We start from the raw sequence: 18212 nt of genomic DNA on the forward strand, positions 1-18212 counted from the left end.
TTCTGTTAATATAATAATTATGACCCAAATTTCAAACCACGCCCTGGAGACACCGAGACGCATTAAATATCAGGACCTAGACAACTGAACAATGGCGCTTCAGCCCACCTGAAACCAGGTAATTTATAATAAGGACACTAAGCAAAACCGCACAGACCTGCGCCCACGATCAATGTAACTTAATGCACAGAATCATTGAGGAAAAATGGTTTTGGTCTTTATTTGTTCAACTTTTTTTAGTAACTTTTTCTATTGAATGTCGACTATTTTTTTTATACATTTTAGTTACATAGGGCTCTATTTACTACAATCCGCATATTGAATGCGGATTGTAGTGTGATATTACCGAGTGAATTTGCATTGCGAATTCAGGCAATATCACATGGATTTACTATAAAGTGATAAAGCTCTGTCCCTGCGGATCCCATCCGCACTCTAGTCAAGGTATTTTCGGAAAAAATACCGCGACTAAGATCCCGCGCATGCGCCGACCCACCGTCGCTGCTACCCCCCACCTACGCTAAGCCCCGCCCCCCGCAATCACCCCTCTCCCTTCATTACACTTACCTGCATCCTCCTGGCCTCCAGTGATCTTCTCCGGGCTTCCCGATCAGGTGATCTCCCATAGTGCACTGGGACCCGATCACCTGATGACCGGGCAGCAGTGAACTGTGGGAGACCAGCTGACCGGAGAGGAGCCATCACCGGAGGCCCGATCACCGGTCCCTGGATTCAGGTAAGTAAAAAAAAAAAAGTGTTTAAATTTTTTTTTTACAGTAATCAGCTTGCGGTCTGTTTAGACCACATAGCTGATTACTGGTACCGGCTCCCGCCTCTGCTCTCCCCGTTAGAGCAGAGTGGGAGCCCGGTAACCGGGGGAGACCCTGGATAACGCCACCTCCAGGTGGCATTATTATCACAGGGCTTCCCCCGGTATTTTTTTACAATTTATTTTTAGTAACTCTGGTCGGATCACATTTCCCATTACAATTATGGGAAATGCAATCTGCTTTACTAAATATAAGTGATAATTAGGGGTTGGAGTAGAATTTTACTAATTCTACTCCAATTGGCCTGTAATAACTACAGGTGATACTAAAATAATGTGAAAAGGGTGTGAAAACACCCTTTTTCACTTTATTTTAGTAAAAATAATGTTAATAAATAGAGCCCATAAAGTTAAACAGTGGCCCAGGCACCACCAGGTGCTTTTAGATTTTTACATGGACTATCCATTACACCTTAGAGCAGCGGTCCCCAAACTTTTTAGAATCACGGCTCCCTAGGTATCAGCATTATTTTCACGGCACCCCTAAGTTTAAGTTTGTTATTGAGAAATTCAGGAAAAAATCTAGTAAAGTAGTAAAGGGAAGTGAATTGTGCTGACCTGTCATCCTTAGGCTGAGTTATGTGGTGGTGGACAGGTCTGCACTTCTATTTGTTTACATTTTTACATTACATTGACCATAAATAATTTGATTTGGTGCTGGACCACCAATCTGAGGCACCCCTGGAGGTCTCCTAAGGCACCCCAGGGTGCCACAGCGCACAGTTTGGGAACCACTGCCATAGAGTATAACTTATGATTGACTATTGTGGTTCTGCACAGATCACACTTCCTAAAGGTGAGAGAAAAAGTATTTCTGGGATCTTGTGGCTGCAAAAATTGCTCTGTGATATACAATGCATTGTATATAATCAACAACTACTAAATGCAACATAATATTAACAAAGGAAACAAACTAATGCCACCACTAAGATTTACTTTAAAAGATAATACTCTACCAGGAAGTCTTCAGTTATCTTCTCTCTTATCCCACATTGCAATCACAACAGAATGTAATATAAAAAGGTACTGTTAAGCATAAATGTAACTGTTCAAAACCAAGACTGATCCGGCATATGCATTTTTTAAGAACACAAAGACAGTAGGTCATGTAATGGATATTAATATGACAAAAAAAGGCACATTGCTCATTGAATAAAACACAACAACATTCACATGAGGAAATACAGATGCAAAAAAAATACTTAATACTGAAAGAAGATGCAAACAGAAATAGAACTACACTCGCATAGTCTTGTGCATAATCCTGGATAAGGCTAGAAAGTGCTCAGTAGCAGACTGGTCCCTCCCTCCAAAATTGTATTATGTAGTTTATGGAAAGCCTGATACACAACAAAACAAAATTGTAGTTTCAAGGGTAAAGTGTAACTTAAAAAAAAAAAAAGTTTTTTCTCATATGGGTGAGTGGGTTGTGAGGGCTTGCAGGGGCATTTTGTGCCAAGCAGGGCATGTGGAGCTATTTTGGAGCACATGTGGAGTCTGAGTGGCAAAGGCATTTAGAACCAACTGAGGGGGCAAGTGGGTGCATTTTACTGAATAATGATGGGGCTGTTTTGGGGCTGCTGTGTCCTTAAAAGGGTAGGGTGCAGCCCATTTGAATGTCAGAAATAGACACAAGCGGCCTTTGAAGTAGATCATTTATACTGCCATAGAGCAGTGGTTCTCAAACTCGGCCCTCAGGACCCTACACAGTACACGTTTTCCAGGTCACCTAGAAGGTGTAGTCATTAATCCACAGCTGGAGCTAATTATATCACTTGTGAATCTGTGAGGAGACCTGGAAAACATGCACTGTTTGGGGCCCTGAGGACAGTGTTTGAGGACTTGTGCCGTATATGGATAATATAGAAATATGTTTATATAGTCTTCCTTCTAGCACCCTGTGCCTGTCACTACCCGTGCAGTTCCTCTATCCTGCCTGGGGTGTCGCTCACTGCTCTGGTGCTTCTAGGCACACTCAGCTGATGCAACACACTGCTGAGATTAAGCAGTATGTGCGCTAGAAGCACCAGAGGAACTGCACGGGTTTTAACAGACGCAGGGTGTTAGAATGAACACTATATACTACACTTCTCCTGTTCTGAACACGAATAGGAAAAAAAAAATATTTAGACGTTACGGCTTTTTTGCTTGCCAAATATTGACTTAAACTTTGAAATATATTACAGTGTAGTATTGGTACCAATAAGCATTTATCCAGCAGTAGAAGCACAAAGCGACTATTAAAAGTGCCAAACGCAGTTAGCGTGGTGAATTAACACTAAAAATTGTGTGCAATAACCGTAACTTATTATCAATCATCGAGGTGCCATTTGGCATCCTGCCGAGCATTCAACTCTTATGACCACTCTTGTCATGTGGGCATACAGCCCCCCTAAGGCTTTTCTACCATACATATTGGTAAATGTTGTGCTCACGTTCCAGATAAATTAGCACAACACAAACAAGCCCTACGGCATCCGACATTTATGGAGATGGCAATATCTTTGCATAAATGGCATTTGCAGAGATTACAAACCGACAGGAGGGTTCTGCAACGACTGACATGACCAGAATAAGAATGAACAAATTAAAAAGGGGCTGCTGTTCCCATCGACTGATTTTGGGTGGCTCCTGCCAAGACGAGACATATTTAGGTCACTAGAAAAGCTGGAAGGCTTTGGTTTTAACCTATGACCTCGGCTGAAAACAGTTCTCCACCCCTGGAAATATAATCATAAGAAAATTATATATAATACGGAGATGGAAGATGCCCCTAATATTTTATGGAGGATGGGGTGGATGAGATTTCAGCTACGAGCTTCATTATGCTGCAATTCATATTTCCGGGGTGCAAATATTCAGCGTTTAACATTCCCCCAATTTGGCCACACTGAACCGCCACGCTCTTGTATGGACTTGGCCAACCAAATACTGACCCCAGTGGGGTAATCATTCGATCCGATTGTACAACCGACTGAGTCAACTTCCATGTAGGTGAGGGTGACTTTTAGATCTAAAAGGCCAACGCAAAAGACAATAGTTGGGCGATTTGGACCAATCAAAATCTCACCATTTGTGCAGGGCAGTTTCTAGGGCCTGGGGCTCCCAGTGCGAGCAGTCAAAATGCGCCCCCCCCCTTCAAGAAGCAGTAATATTGTGGAGTGGGCGTGGCCTCATTGTAAGGGGGTGTGGTACCACAGTGGGAGTGTGGTCTCGAAAGACCACAGAATGTCAGCCGCTGTGACTACTGAGCCCAAGGGTGGCTAACCTGTCAGAGGCAAAGCGCTGAAAAATATATGTAGTTAAATCAAAGACAGACAGCATGCGCGCACCGGAGGCGTGCGCTCAAAAATTGGGTTGTGGCCTAGCTGTCACAAACCCACGCCGCACTTGTGTGTGCATGCCTTTGGTGTGACATTTGCAGAAGTATGACCTTGTATCACACCCATTTTTAGTCAGGTTGGGGGTCGAGCCCAGCACATTGAAGATAGAAGCCAGATCCACATAAAATACACTGAAATAAGCCAGATCCACATAAAATACACTGAAATAAGCCAGGTCCACATAAAATACACTGAAATAAGCCAGATCCACATAAAATACATTGAAATAAGCCAGGTCCACATAACATACACTGAAATAAGGGAGATCCACATAAAATTAGAGATGAGCGGTTCGGATTCTGTGGAATCCGAACCGCTCCGAACATTGGGGATCCGAGTCCACCCGAACCCTGTTCGGGTGTTCACCGCCTGACTTGGATCCCCGTTCGGGGCCGAACGGCGGCCGCCTGATGTCGGATTCTCACTAGAGAATCCGACATCAGGTCTCCTCGCGTGTAGGGCAGAGCGCTGTGATAGCGGTCTGCCCTACACAGACACAGACACACAGCCGCCAGCGGCAGCTGTGTGTTTGTTACAGCAGCCAATGAGAGTCACACAGACTCTCATTGGCTGCTGCACGGAGGGAGCCGGCTGGAGCTCACACATGAGCTCCGTCTTCCGGCTCCCTCCTCAGCGTGTGACAGAGCGGACGGCGCGGGAGCGGGGATACAGGTAAGTTTTTATTTTTTTATTTGTGCAAGGGCCGGGGGCACTACTGGGGGGGGTCTGCACTACTGGGGGGGGGTCTGCTACTGGGGGAGGCTATACTACTGGGGGGGCCATACTACAGAGGGGCCTGCTACTGGGCCGGGGGCTATACTACTGGGGGGGGGTCTGCACTACTGGGGGGGGTCTGCTACTGGGGGGGGCTATACTACTGGGGGGCCATACTACAGAGGGGCCTGCTACTGGGGGGGCTATACTACTGGGGGGGGTCTGCTACTGGGGGGGGCATACTACTGGGGGGGGGGCTATACTACTGGGGGGGCCATACTACAGAGGGGCCTGCTACTGGGGGGGGTCTGCACTACTGGGGGGTGTTCTGCTACTCAGGGGGCCATACTACAGAGGGGCCTGCTACTGGGGGGGGCTATACTACTGGGGGGGCCATACTACTGAGGGGCCTGCTACTGGGGGGGCTTACTACTACTGGGGGGGGCTGCTACTGGGGGGGCCATACTACTGAGGGGCCTGCTACTGGGGGGGCTTACTACTACTGGGGGGGGCTGCTACTGGGGCAGCCTACTACAGGGGGGCCCATACTACAGGGGGGGGCTACTACTGGGGGAGCCTACTACTGGGGGAGCCATACTACTGGGGGGGCATACTACTGGGGGGGCATACTACTGGGGGGGCATGCTACTGGGGGGGCATACTACTGGGGGGCATGCTAATGGGGGGCATGCTAATGGGGGGCATGCTAATGGGGGGCATGCTAATGGGGGGGCCTGCTAATGGGGGGGCCTGCTAATGGGGGGCATACTACTGGGGGCACTGCATAGTGGACCCTACTACTAAGGGGACTGCATAGGGGGCACCACTGCTGGGGGACATTGTGTAAGGGACACCGCTACTGTGGGCATTGTGTAAAAGGGTCACTACTGTGGGCATTGTGTAAAAGGGGCACTACTGTGTGTCGTAACATAAATAAGAGACACTACTTTATGGTGTAATGTGAATCAGGCCCTATGTGCGGTGTAATGCTAATAAGATTGTGCACTGTGACTCCTAGGGCCGTAGCACACTTTGTAAACAAGTACTGTGACTCTGCTGGCCGTACCCCACTGGGTGGGTGCACTACTTTTCATTTCTGCCACTGCTGTGTGGCAATGTGTCATAGATGTGCTTTATACTGTGGTGTCTGTGTCGTTGTGCCGCTGCTTTGTCGCTTAGTAACCAGTCAGCTCACTGCAACCTTTGGCCAATAATGTTGAAAACAATATTATAAGCTGTGATATGGTCTAAATTGACTGGAAATTAATGTTATTGAGGTTAATAATACTCTAGGAAGAAAAAAAAGACCAATTTATGTGATTTTAGCTTTTTTTGTCAATTTTTGTAAAAAAATCCAAATCCAAATCCAAAGCCAGTCACTGCAGTTTGGCAAATCCAAATCCAAATCCCGACGAATTAGAACCAAATCCGGCAAAAATGGTCCGGCACACATCTCTACATAAAATACACAGAAATAAGCCAGGTCCACATAAAATACACTGTAATAAGCCAGGTCCACATAAAATACACTGTAATAAGCCAGGTCCACATAAAATACACTGAAATAAGCCAGGTCCACATAAAATACACTGAAATAAGCCAGGTCCATATAAAATACACTGAAATAAGCCAGGTCCACATAAAATACACTGAAATAAGCCAGGTCCACATAAAATACACTGAAATAAGCCAGGTCCACATAAAATACACTGAAATAAGCCAGGTCCACATAACATACACTGAAATAAGGGAGATCCACATAAAATACACAGAAATAAGCCAGGTCCACATAAAATACACAGAAATAAGCCAGGTCCACATAAAATACACAGAAATAAGCCAGGTCCACATAAAATACACAGAAATAAGCCAGGTCCACATAAAATACACTGAAATAAGCCAGATCCACATAAAATACACTGAAATAAGCCAGATCCACATAAAATACACTGAAATAAGCCAGGTCCACATAAAATACACTGAAATAAGCCAGGTCCACATAAAATACACTGAAATAAGCCAGATCCACATAAAATACACTGTAATAAGCCAGGTCCTCATAAAATACACTGTAATAAGCCAGGTCCTCATAAAATACACTGTAATAAGCCAGGTCCACATAAAATACACTGAAATAAGCCAGATCCACATAAAATACACTGAAATAAGCCAGATCCACATAAAATACACTGAAATAAGCCAGATCCACATAAAATACACTGCAACAAACCACTTCCACATAAAATATATTGGAAAAGCCAGAGGCACATAAACTACGTTTTAAAACCACATCCACCTCAAATACATTATTAATTCCAGAAACACATAAAATAAATTTTGAAATCCAGAACCATATAAAACACATTGAAAAAACAAGATTCACATAATACACACTTCATTCCAGCCCCCTCCCTTGCCATTCCAGCCTGACAGGTCTTAGGCTTCCCTCCACTGGCTCTCAGGCAAAAGTGCCAATTATACAGTGCCCCTTGTAATTGTCCCCATATGAAGTGTTCCCTGTATTTGTGCCCCTCATGCAGTGCCACCTGTATTTATGCCCCTTATGCAGTGCCCACAGACTATACAGATATTACACACACGCTGCAGTCTGCACCCCCCCCAATTGATATTGAGCACACATGCTGCAGTCTGCACCCCCCCCAACTGATATTGAGCACACATGCTGCAGCCTGCACCCCCCCAACTGATATTGCGCACACATGCTGCAGCCTGCACCCCCCCCAACTGATATTGCGCACACATGCTGCAGCCTGCACCCCCCCAATTGATATTGCGCACACATGCTGCAGCCTGCACCCCCCCAAGTGATATTGCGCACACATGCTGCAGCCTGCACCCCCCCAAGTGATATTGCGCACACATGCTGCAGCCTGCACCCGCCCAAGTGATATTGCGCACACATGCTGCAGCCTGCACCCCCCCAACTGATATTGCGCACACATGCTGCAGCCTGCACCCCCCCAATTGATATTGCGCACACATGCTGCAGCCTGCACCCGCCCAAGTGATATTGCGCACACATGCTGCAGCCTGCACCCCCCCAACTGATATTGCACACACATGCTGCAGCCTACACCCCCCCAACTGATCTTGCGCACACATGCTGCAGCCTGCACCCGCCCAAGTGATATTGCGCACACATGCTGCAGCCTGCACCCCCCCAATTGATATTGCGCACACATCTAAACACTCCAAAATACACTGTTAAGACCCATCCCAACCGCAAGTACTAAATGAGCTCTTGTGTTTAAGGCTTAAATTATCTAAAGCGTTTTCCCAACAAAGAAATGTATGATAAGTGATTTACCCCCCTTGGCAGCAATACCAAAACAACAAAATAAACAGCTGCGAATGAATGCTAATAGCGCTGAATTAACCATCTTCTATTGAATATTTAACACCCTTAAGAATATGAATTGTGGATTAAAAAAAAAAAAACAAATTTAAATAAATAAGCAGCTATTTGAATATTTATAGTCAATAACTATAACTTGAGCAGAAATAGGAAGCCGCCCAACCTTAGCAATTAGTCAGCGTTCTAAGCGCTTAATAAAAACACAAAAAGCAAAAACACTAATCAGGCATTAGCTTGGAAAGTAAACATCATTAAAGTAGTTTCACATCTCTTTCAGGCTAAACAATGAGCAAATTATTTCCCGGCAGTAAATAGATCTTATAAGGATCTTGAATTATACCAGTTCCTAGATACAGTGCCAGTGGTTCTGCGGGCTGTACGTTGGCGTCACGTTTATTGCTTGGTGGCGAGTACTTATGGCTTTCACGGAGCAGTGAGTGCACAAAACCATCATTCTTGCAAACTGCGCAGTCTTATTGTGGGTGACACGGGAATTAAGGATCCTTCCCTGTGTCCACGTGGGCTTAGCTATCCCTAAACGAACAAAATGTACAACAAGGGGCTGTTTGTATTGTGCTCTACGATATGCGTTTTTATGATGTAATATTGACAAGTAGTTTTTACAGAGCTAGTGTTCATTCTAGCACCCTGCACCTGTCACAACCTGTGCAGGTCCCTCTTTCCTGCCTGGAGTGTCGCTCTTTGCTCTGGTGCCTCTAGCACACTCAGCTGATGCAACAAGCTTTTGGGATACAGACCAGAGTGTGCTAGAAGCAACAGAGCACAGTGTGACAACCCCAGGCAGGAAAGTTGAACTGCAAAGGTTGTGACAGGTGCAGGGTGCTAGAATGAACACTACACAGCTGTGCACAGAATTATTCAGGCCTTGTTTTATCAGGATGCAGTCAAAATGTTGACATTTAAAATTCTGCACGGATCGGCAGAGGAGGGTTAGGGTTAAGCTGCAGGAGGGAAGGCTAAAAGCTCTGTACACAGGGAGCGATGCCTCCGATCAGATGATCGTTGTCCCATCATCCTGCATGTTCTGGATGTTCGATATTGAACATCCAGCACATGCACCAACCCCCCCAACGACTATAACGACCCGCTATCAACGATCGCGGGTCCCTATAGCAACCAGGTCAATATCGATCAGGTTGGCCTGCATGCACAGGTGATGGTCGATATCGACCATAGTTTGGGGGTTGGAAGGGCCCGAAAACAGGACGATATGATCGATAACGATATATCGATATCATTCTCGTTTATATCGACCAGCTAAATCTGACAGTGTGTCTGCAGCTTAAGGATAGACACTAGGGGGAGGGTTAGGATTAAGCTGCAGGAGGGGATACCAGGGATAGACACTAGGGGGAGGGTTAGGATTAAGCTGCAGGAGGGGATGCCAGGGATAGACACTAGGGGGAGGGTTAGGATTAAGCTGCAGGAGGGGATGCCAGGGATAGACACTAGGGGGAGGGTTAGGATTAAGCTGCAGGAGGGGATGCCAGGGATAGACACTAGGGGGAGGGTTAGGATTAAGCTGCAGGAGGGGATGCCAGGGATAGACACTAGGGGGAGGGTTAGGATTAAGCTGCAGGAGGGGATGCCAGGGATAGACACTAGGGGGAGGGTTAGGATTAAGATGCAGGAGGGGATGCCAGGGATAGACACTAGGGGGAGGGTTAGGATTAAGCTGCAGGAGGGGATGCCAGGGATAGACACTAGGGGGAGGGTTAGGATTAAGCTGCAGGAGGGGATGCCAGGGATAGACACTAGGGGGAGGGTTAGGATTAAGCTGCAGGAGGGGATGCCAGGGATAGACACTAGGGGGAGGGTTAGGATTAAGCTGCAGGAGGGGATGCCAGGGATAGACACTAGGGGGAGGGTTAGGATTAAGCTGCAGGAGGGGATGCCAGGGATAGACACTAGGGGGAGAGTTAGGATTAAGCTGCAGGAGGGGATGCCAGGGATAGACACTAGGGAGAGGGTTAGGATTAAGCTGTAGAAGGGGATGCTAGGGATAGACACTAGGGGGAGGGTTGGGGTTATGGATCTACTGGACGTCATCATCACCTGACTGCCTCACCCGCTGGAGTTTCTGGACCCAGTAAGTCAATGTTAGACCACCAGGGAAGTTTTGTCGTCATTCTAATCAGGTCGTTTCATCAGTGTTGACATATTGAATTTCAACCTGGTCAATATCGACATGCTGTGTCAACACAGGGCCGAAACTAGGATATCTGTCACCCGATGCAAGGTAGCAATTTTGCGCCCCCTCCCTTCCCGTACCTGGATTTTGTCCTTGCTCCTCCATAAGGCAGTGCACTAGTCAAACGTCCTTGGTATAGTGACTTACATTATTCAACACACCATAATGCCCATTACATATTATGCCACACACTATAATGCCTATTACCAAAGTGCCACTTACATATTTGCCCGACACCATTTTTATGCCCCACAGTAAGGCTTCTAATTACTTTAAAATTACCTGCTCATTGTCAGGGGTTTCATGCTCGTTGCCAGGGGGTTTCATGCTCGTTGCCAGGGGGTTTCATGCTCGTTGCCAGGGGGTTTCATGCTCGTTGCCAGGGGGTTTCATGCTCGTTGCCAGGGGGTTTCATGCTCGTTGCCAGGGGGTTTCATGCTCGTTGCCAGGGGGTTTCACGGGAGAAGATGCAGCTTTCAGCATCTTCTCCCGGCACTTGCGCTGGCCTAACAGACACTAGAGGTGCAGTAAGGACCTCTAGCATCTGTCTTCTCCTTGGCGGTGGACATTTTTGGATGGCCGTTTTCTGACTTTCCAGCCCCCAAGCCACTGTGAGTCATCCCTTTTTCACCCCCTGCATTCCGGCACCCGGTGCACGTGCACCTCTAGCCCCCCCCTAGTTGCGGCCCTGGTCAACAACATATACTACACCTGATTCATCACCAACAGATTGAGGTTGGTTATCGGCTGGCGTTAGGAATACGCCAGGAACAGACGCCTGGGGTGAAATTTACTATATAGCACTTTTCAAAGCTGCCGCGTCTTCAGATGCTGGATTTACAGGGGCAATTGTAATCAATATAAAACACTTCTGGTTTGAAAAGCGCTTCCTTATACATTTAGCCCCTGATGCCAAATATAGATGCGCATGACCTGCGGTGTGTTCAATGGAGGTTTCCCGATTGAACAACGCATCATATGTCTATTACTGCAAGTAAACAGAGCGTCCACATAATACCGCCATCGCTCACTGCCGCTCGTGCAAAAGCATATGGGGTCAGTGAAACAGGTTCTGGTCCCATACCTGCAATTGTACTTTACTATTGTTTTTTGTTTTCTTAAGTGCTAATAAACTTAGGATTTTTTACACTAGTAGGTGAAATATCCCAACCTCTCATTTATTTTTATTTCTTTCCTTATTTCCGGTCTTTATTCAATTGACATATTTACATCAAAAAGATGCATTTTGAAAACATCTAACCAACAATTTTTTTTTATTTTTTTTTGCACTAACAAAATATACAAAACATTAACACACCCCGAAATCTATTATCCTGAGTAGGTTATAAAAGGAGTGTTAAAGACACATAAAAGTAAAACTGATCTGGAAACTGCACATTAAAAATAAATTATATCTAAAAAAAAAACCACAACATATATATAGTAAAATGCCTAAAGCACAAAACAGAAGAGAGAAAACAGAATAATGCCGTAATTATGAGCCTATGTCAACAACGTGGCTAAATTACCAAGAAGAGACAGAACACATATAATAGGCGTTGTCATGAATGCGATATTAAATAGCTATTACCCGGGGGCCGCTCTCTAGAAGATAATGCACTGCGCTCGATTATACGTGATGGAGAGCACAGCGGGGCTTCTGCCGTTACCAAGTTTGTGGACTCCGGAATATTTAGAAATAATCAGGATGAGTCTATATTTCTCAGTACAAATGTCTTTAAATAGGCCAACGCCTATGCGGCTACGGTCTAGATTGTGTCACTAGATTCACAAGGAGATCTCCCCCCCCCCATCAATGTCATTTATTTTAAGCTATGAAAGACTCCTATATATTTATCTAAGGAAACAATTCCAATGCACCATGCCAGAAGCGACAGAGCACAGTGATAACTGTAGGGCAAGTGTGTTCCAGTTGTTGTGGAACTACACATCCCAGCACGTCTTGCCTCAGTTTTGCTATTATGGTAGGCTAAAACTGGGGCAATGCTGGGATATGCAGGACCACAACAGCTAGAGGGCCGTACGTTGAATAGATGGACTCGGGAATAAAACCACGCTGTCCCAATTAATGCCGATCGCCCATTGCATTAGATATTTTTGTAATATTACCTACAGAACAACGCACAGTTTATATTTACATGAGAAAACACAGAAGCTCCCCCACCCCAGGTACCTTGATAAATACTGAAAAAGTTTATTACTCAAATAGTGCAGCATTAAACAGCAATAGTAATAATCTTAATTTATACAGCGCCTTTCACCGAAGGGACTAAAATCACTTTACATTGTTATGAAAACACCCCCTCCCCCAAGATTATTGGAATATATAGAGCAAACCTTTTTACCCCCACTCTGGCAGCGATTGATGAAGAGGAGTCTTCGGGGCTATTTATCAAAAGAAAAAGTAATGGAAACAGCTGAGCGATACTGACTGATAATAGTGAGCTGTGACTTGCCGCAACGTTGGCCAGTCAGGGGTCCCCCATGGTGCGGAGACTGCTGCATAATAAAATCAGTGAAAACTGAGTTTTTTTGATGGATTTAAGGATCTTCGCCCTTTAGTAAATAAGTTTCTTGCAAAGCGAAGACTATAGGGTCTATGTAGTGTTGGACGCACCTTACGCCAAAAACACAGGCATAACAAAAAGACACAATCCATACCATAGGCGTGCACAGGCTTCGGCAATTCCCTGTCCGCCGGTCATGGACAACCCCGTCCAAACCTCCCAACGGGTCATAGACTACTCACCTGGACAGCCAAGTGAGAAGTGTATGTCGCGGAGGGAGGGGGGACGGGGTAGTCTATGACCCAGCAGAGGGGGAAGTGCCAAAGCGGAACCCCCTGTGCGGGCACCCCACACGCCTATGGTCTATACTAAGATTATAAGAATGTTGTGCCTGTCTGTTTTTTCCAAGTTTGCGCAAAAACTACTGAACAAAATTTTGGAATGGAAACTCCTAGAAATAATCTGCACTTTGTGTCATCTCCAAGTTAAAGCTGAACAATAACAAAAACAACATTTATTGACATAATCAATGGTAGAAATAGGTGCGGCACCATGTGCGCGTCCGGTAAGGGAAGAGGGGGGGGGGGAGCTTTGGGCCCGCAGTCACTTGAATAGGATTTAGGCTACATAGCAGTCTGTGCACAGGGCACACATTTGCATAGGTGTGAGTGGTGGGTGAATAGGAGAGGTTACATAGCAGTCTGTGCACAGGGCACACAGTGACATTGGTGTGAGTGGTGGGTGAATAGGATAGGTTACATAGCAGTCTGTGCACAGGGCACACAGTGACATAGGTGTGAGTGGTGGGTGAATAGGAGAGATTACATAGCAGTTTGTGCACAGGGCACACAGTGACATTGGTGTGAGTGATGGGTGAATAGGAGAGATTACATAGCAGTCTGTACACAGGGCACACAGTGACATTGGTGTCAGTAGTGGGTGAAGACGCTGCTGCTACCAGTCTGTATGGCGCTGCTGCTAAGGTGGGCCACTCCCAGGACAGGGACACTATGCAAAGCAATAGAACTAGTACACCTTAAATAAAATAAAACAAAACAAAACATGTTGGCTGAAGCGATTTCATCCTGGGCGATTCATATTTTCCATTGTTTACACAAATACTACCCCCCTGGTCTGACCGGATACGTGGAAACCCCCCCCCCCATTGTATGAATGGAAATGAAACGCTACATCTTAGACATTAGCGCCATAGCTCCGTAAGGTTAATGGCTTGATGTTCTGCCAGGCCGTGGATGAGGAGGATTTCTGGGTGTGTGGTCATGGCATACCTTGGTTACCAGGTAATGCTGGCACTTGTTCTTCAAGTGCCAGCATGCCGTGGCAGCCATGGGTAAGCTGGCGCTTGTTGTACTAAAAGCATCATCATGCTACAATACACTTGAAAGTGACCGGGGCATGCTGGGCTCTGTTGTTCACCTGGGAAATTACTTTTTAACCAATTTTTTTTTTATTTTCCAATTTCAACATACACCCACCACCAAGTAGTGTGGAAAAAGCCCCAGTACCATGGGCAGGTTGGCACTATAGCAGGTGTGCGATTCCCTGTTATAATGCCACCAGTCCAGACGAGCATGACCTAGCTGCAAATTCAAGGGCAACCCGTGCTTTGTGCCCCCACAAATCTGCCAGTCCAGACTGTAGGCAGAATACCTGGTTCCACTTTTTTTCGGGGGGTGGGGATTACAACGATGAGTGGAGCGGCACAGCGCTCTTTGGTCTTCTCTGGTGGACTTCCATTGAACTCTACATAAGCCCCTGCACGTGGAAGTTCTGGAACAAATCCATTCACAACGCCATCTAATATATTTTTTCATTATCACGCTTTTTATTAACAAAGCACCAATATAAATCACGCAGCGCCAGACAGATTTGTCCAGGACATTTGCCTCTAGACCTGCGTGGAGCTTACAATCTAATTTCCTGATCAGGCGAATTCACCAGGGCCAATTTAATCAGAAACCAATAAGGAATGAAAGTATGTATTACTACCACTATAGGAACAAGCCCACACAGCGGGAAGACACGGACTACACGCAGACAGCGCCCTGGGTCAAGATCCCAACGTGCGGCCCCCCCAACGCTGAGAGGTGACAACACCGACTGACAATTCATTGCGGAGAGGTGACCATCTGGGAGCAGAACTCGGGCCATCGCTGCTGTCTACAGGGACAAAACAAGGCATCGGCTCCCTTAGCAACCGAGCAATGCTCCAGAGAAGTCATAAGAAAAACCATTTACCGGCAACAAACATTACACACCCAGCCTGCAGCACTCAGACATAAACTCAGGCAGGCAGGTCGGTACTTAATAGGATTGCACACTGTTTAATTATAGGCAAGCCAGCTAAACCCTTCAATTGGCATAGCTCGGTATGTTTGCTACAAGTTAACCAACAATAAACAACAACCTTTCATTCCAACAACAGGAACGTCAAAGCAAATCTGTAAAGAATTAGCGCAGATCCAGGTTAAACACCTTCCACTTTACAGGGAAAATACGCTCTCTCTCCATTATAAGCAGCAAAATATAAACCCTTCTGTCCATATTTACCTTTCCCCCTTCTGATAGTCTTCAGTGCGCCATCCTACAACTTTTTCTAAATACATGGATATTGCTTTCGTTCTGTGGTCTTTAGCTACCAGCCAGAGTTGTTATTATAATACTAATAATAATACTAATACTATTAACAATAATAATAATATCATCATTTGTTTGTATAGTGCGAGCATACACCGCTGCGCTTTACAATGTAGGGGGTCAGCAGTCAGATTGTCGACACCGGAATGTCAAACATTATGAGGTTGACATCTGCAAAATGGCAACAGCATTAGCTAAAGATTGCTTGTCGACATCCTCATGTCAACATTATGAATGTTGACAAAATATACTGAACCCAGAGAAACGGATACAGTATGAACATTTACTATTTTCTATAGTGTGATACAATCAAATCCGCTGGCTACAGAGAGTTTATTGGAGGCTGCTGTGACAAAAGGCAGAATATTACCCCCAGACAGCTCAGGCCCCTGAGACACTGACAGGAACGGCAGCAGGAGGACAGCTTGGGTGTCACACAAGCATCACTACAAAGACCTCATACACAAGCCTAGGCAACCAGACACAAACCAAAGCCAGTGCAGACACCTCCCCCTGGGTGAAGACTCTGTCCCCAGGCAGGGAGCTGTCAGCCGGCACATGATAAACCCATGATGCAAGTTATGACCCATCTATAACAACAGCATTCGCCCAGCGCCAGACCTGGCCCTAGTCCTGTGGTGTAAAGGTTCCCCTATCACATAGATGACACTGTACAACTAAATCCAGGGTTACTACTGATACAAAAGGAATCTAATCATTCCTCACCAACTAATGCAAAACATCCTTATGCTCATTACATCTGAATCCCATGGCAGAATTAGCCAGTGAGTGGCACGGGATAGTAGCACTGAGGGCCAGCTAGGTTAGGGGACTGTGGGGGAAGGATCTGCCCCATCATAAAAGGAATCAAACTGTTTTAAAAGTGTAATTAGTCTGGAATAATGGAAGCCAGTATCCCGACACTAAGAAGTCCCTACGGCACGCTCTCCCTCCCCCCGCTGAGATCACTGAACTGGTACATCTAACATGCATTTACAATGTAGTGCCAAGCGCTAGGTACATATAACAAGTTCAGTGCCACCTCCTGTGCATTTAGGGCATCCAGTGCCACCTCTTGTGCATTTAACCAATCCAGTGCCACCTCCTGTGCATTTAACCCATCCAGTGACACCTCCTGTGCATTTAGCCCATCCAGTGCCACCTACTGTGCATTTAACACATCCAGTGCCACCTCCTGTGCATTTAGCCCATCCAGTGCCACCTCCTGTGCATTTAACCCATCCAGTGCCACCTCCTGTGCATTTAGCCCATCCAGTGCCACCTCCTGTGCATTTAGCCCATCCAGTGCCACCTCCTGTGCATTTAGCCCATCCAGTGCCACCTCCTGTGCATTTAGCCCATCCAGTGCCACCTCCTGTGCATTTAGCCCATCCAGTGCCACCTCCTGTGCATTTAACCCATCCAGAGCCACCTCCTGTACATTTAACCTACTCCACGCCCAGTACAGTAAAAGAAGCATATAGGCATTTCTGTAAAGACCACTTTGCCTTCTACCAGCTGAATGCCACCCATTGTGCATGTGACAAGTCCAGTGCCCACTACCACTGACTGAACCAGGCTCCCTGTCCCGTCTCTGCTGACACACATGATGACCAGTATACAGTATATACACAGGAATGGGCATCAGACTGAGAGCAGCCTCTGCAACCCATCATCCTCCCTCACCCGGGCTCTGATGGGTGAGTATGTATGGAGGCCCTCTCCTCTTCCCCCCCACTCGCAACGCAGGACCCAGGACCGTTACTCACCCTGATGGTCACAGTGTCTGGGGGCGTCTCATGCTGGGGGTCCCGGGGTGCTGGGGGTACACTGGCTGCTGGAAATGCCGGATCCCCGAGTCTCTGCTCCCAGCTCCCCCGGCCTCACTGATCTCTTACTGGGAGGTTTGAATGGTCTGTATTTGGGGGAGGAGGAGGGGGGATGACGCCTATATCCGTCATGTACACGCAGCAGCCCATGTACAGGAGGCGCCCCCTAGTGGCAGACGCCGAATACAGCAACACACAGAGCGTCCAAACTGCAACAATGTTACTAATAATATTATTATTATTATTGTTATTATTATTTTTTACTATTATTATTTTATTATTATTATTATTATTATTATTATTGGTATTATTTATTATTAATTATTATTATTATTATTATTATATTTGTTGTATCTTTCTTTTTTGCTATAAACGGTTGTATCTTTCCAGTTTGATGATGAACTTGCGGAGGAACCAGGCACCCTTAGGTGGCACCTAGGGCGTTTTCTTGTGACCACCCAGCGCTAAGTGGGCAATAAGAGCATAAGCCTGTTATACTACTCATAATTTCTACTACTCAATTAACTGTCAGTGGCCATGATAATATATAGGTATATTTACTAAAGTGAGAGTTTTTAGAAGTGGAGATGTTGCCCATTGCAACCAATCAGAATCTACCTATTATCTTCTAGAAGTTGCTAGTTAAATGTTAAGTAGAATCTGATTGGTTGCTATGGGCAACA

At 46.0% G+C, this 18212-nt stretch overlaps 1 protein-coding gene across 2 annotated transcripts in view; it reads right to left on the reverse strand.

Moving 5' to 3' along the window:
- The window catches only part of NIN (ninein), a 128126-nt gene extending 110506 nt beyond the window's left edge, over positions 1-17620 (reverse strand). For both annotated transcript variants that reach the window (XM_088444143.1, XM_088444145.1), the window contains exon 1: positions 17470-17620. The gene's annotated coding sequence lies outside the window, so the exon portion shown is untranslated. The remainder of the gene's footprint in view (positions 1-17469) is intronic.
- Between the last annotated feature and the right edge of the window lie 592 nt (positions 17621-18212).

This window comes from Taudactylus pleione, unplaced genomic scaffold, assembly GCF_031769625.1.
Source record: "Taudactylus pleione unplaced genomic scaffold, aTauple2 ptg000350l, whole genome shotgun sequence".
Lineage (NCBI taxonomy): Eukaryota > Metazoa > Chordata > Amphibia > Anura > Myobatrachidae > Taudactylus > Taudactylus pleione.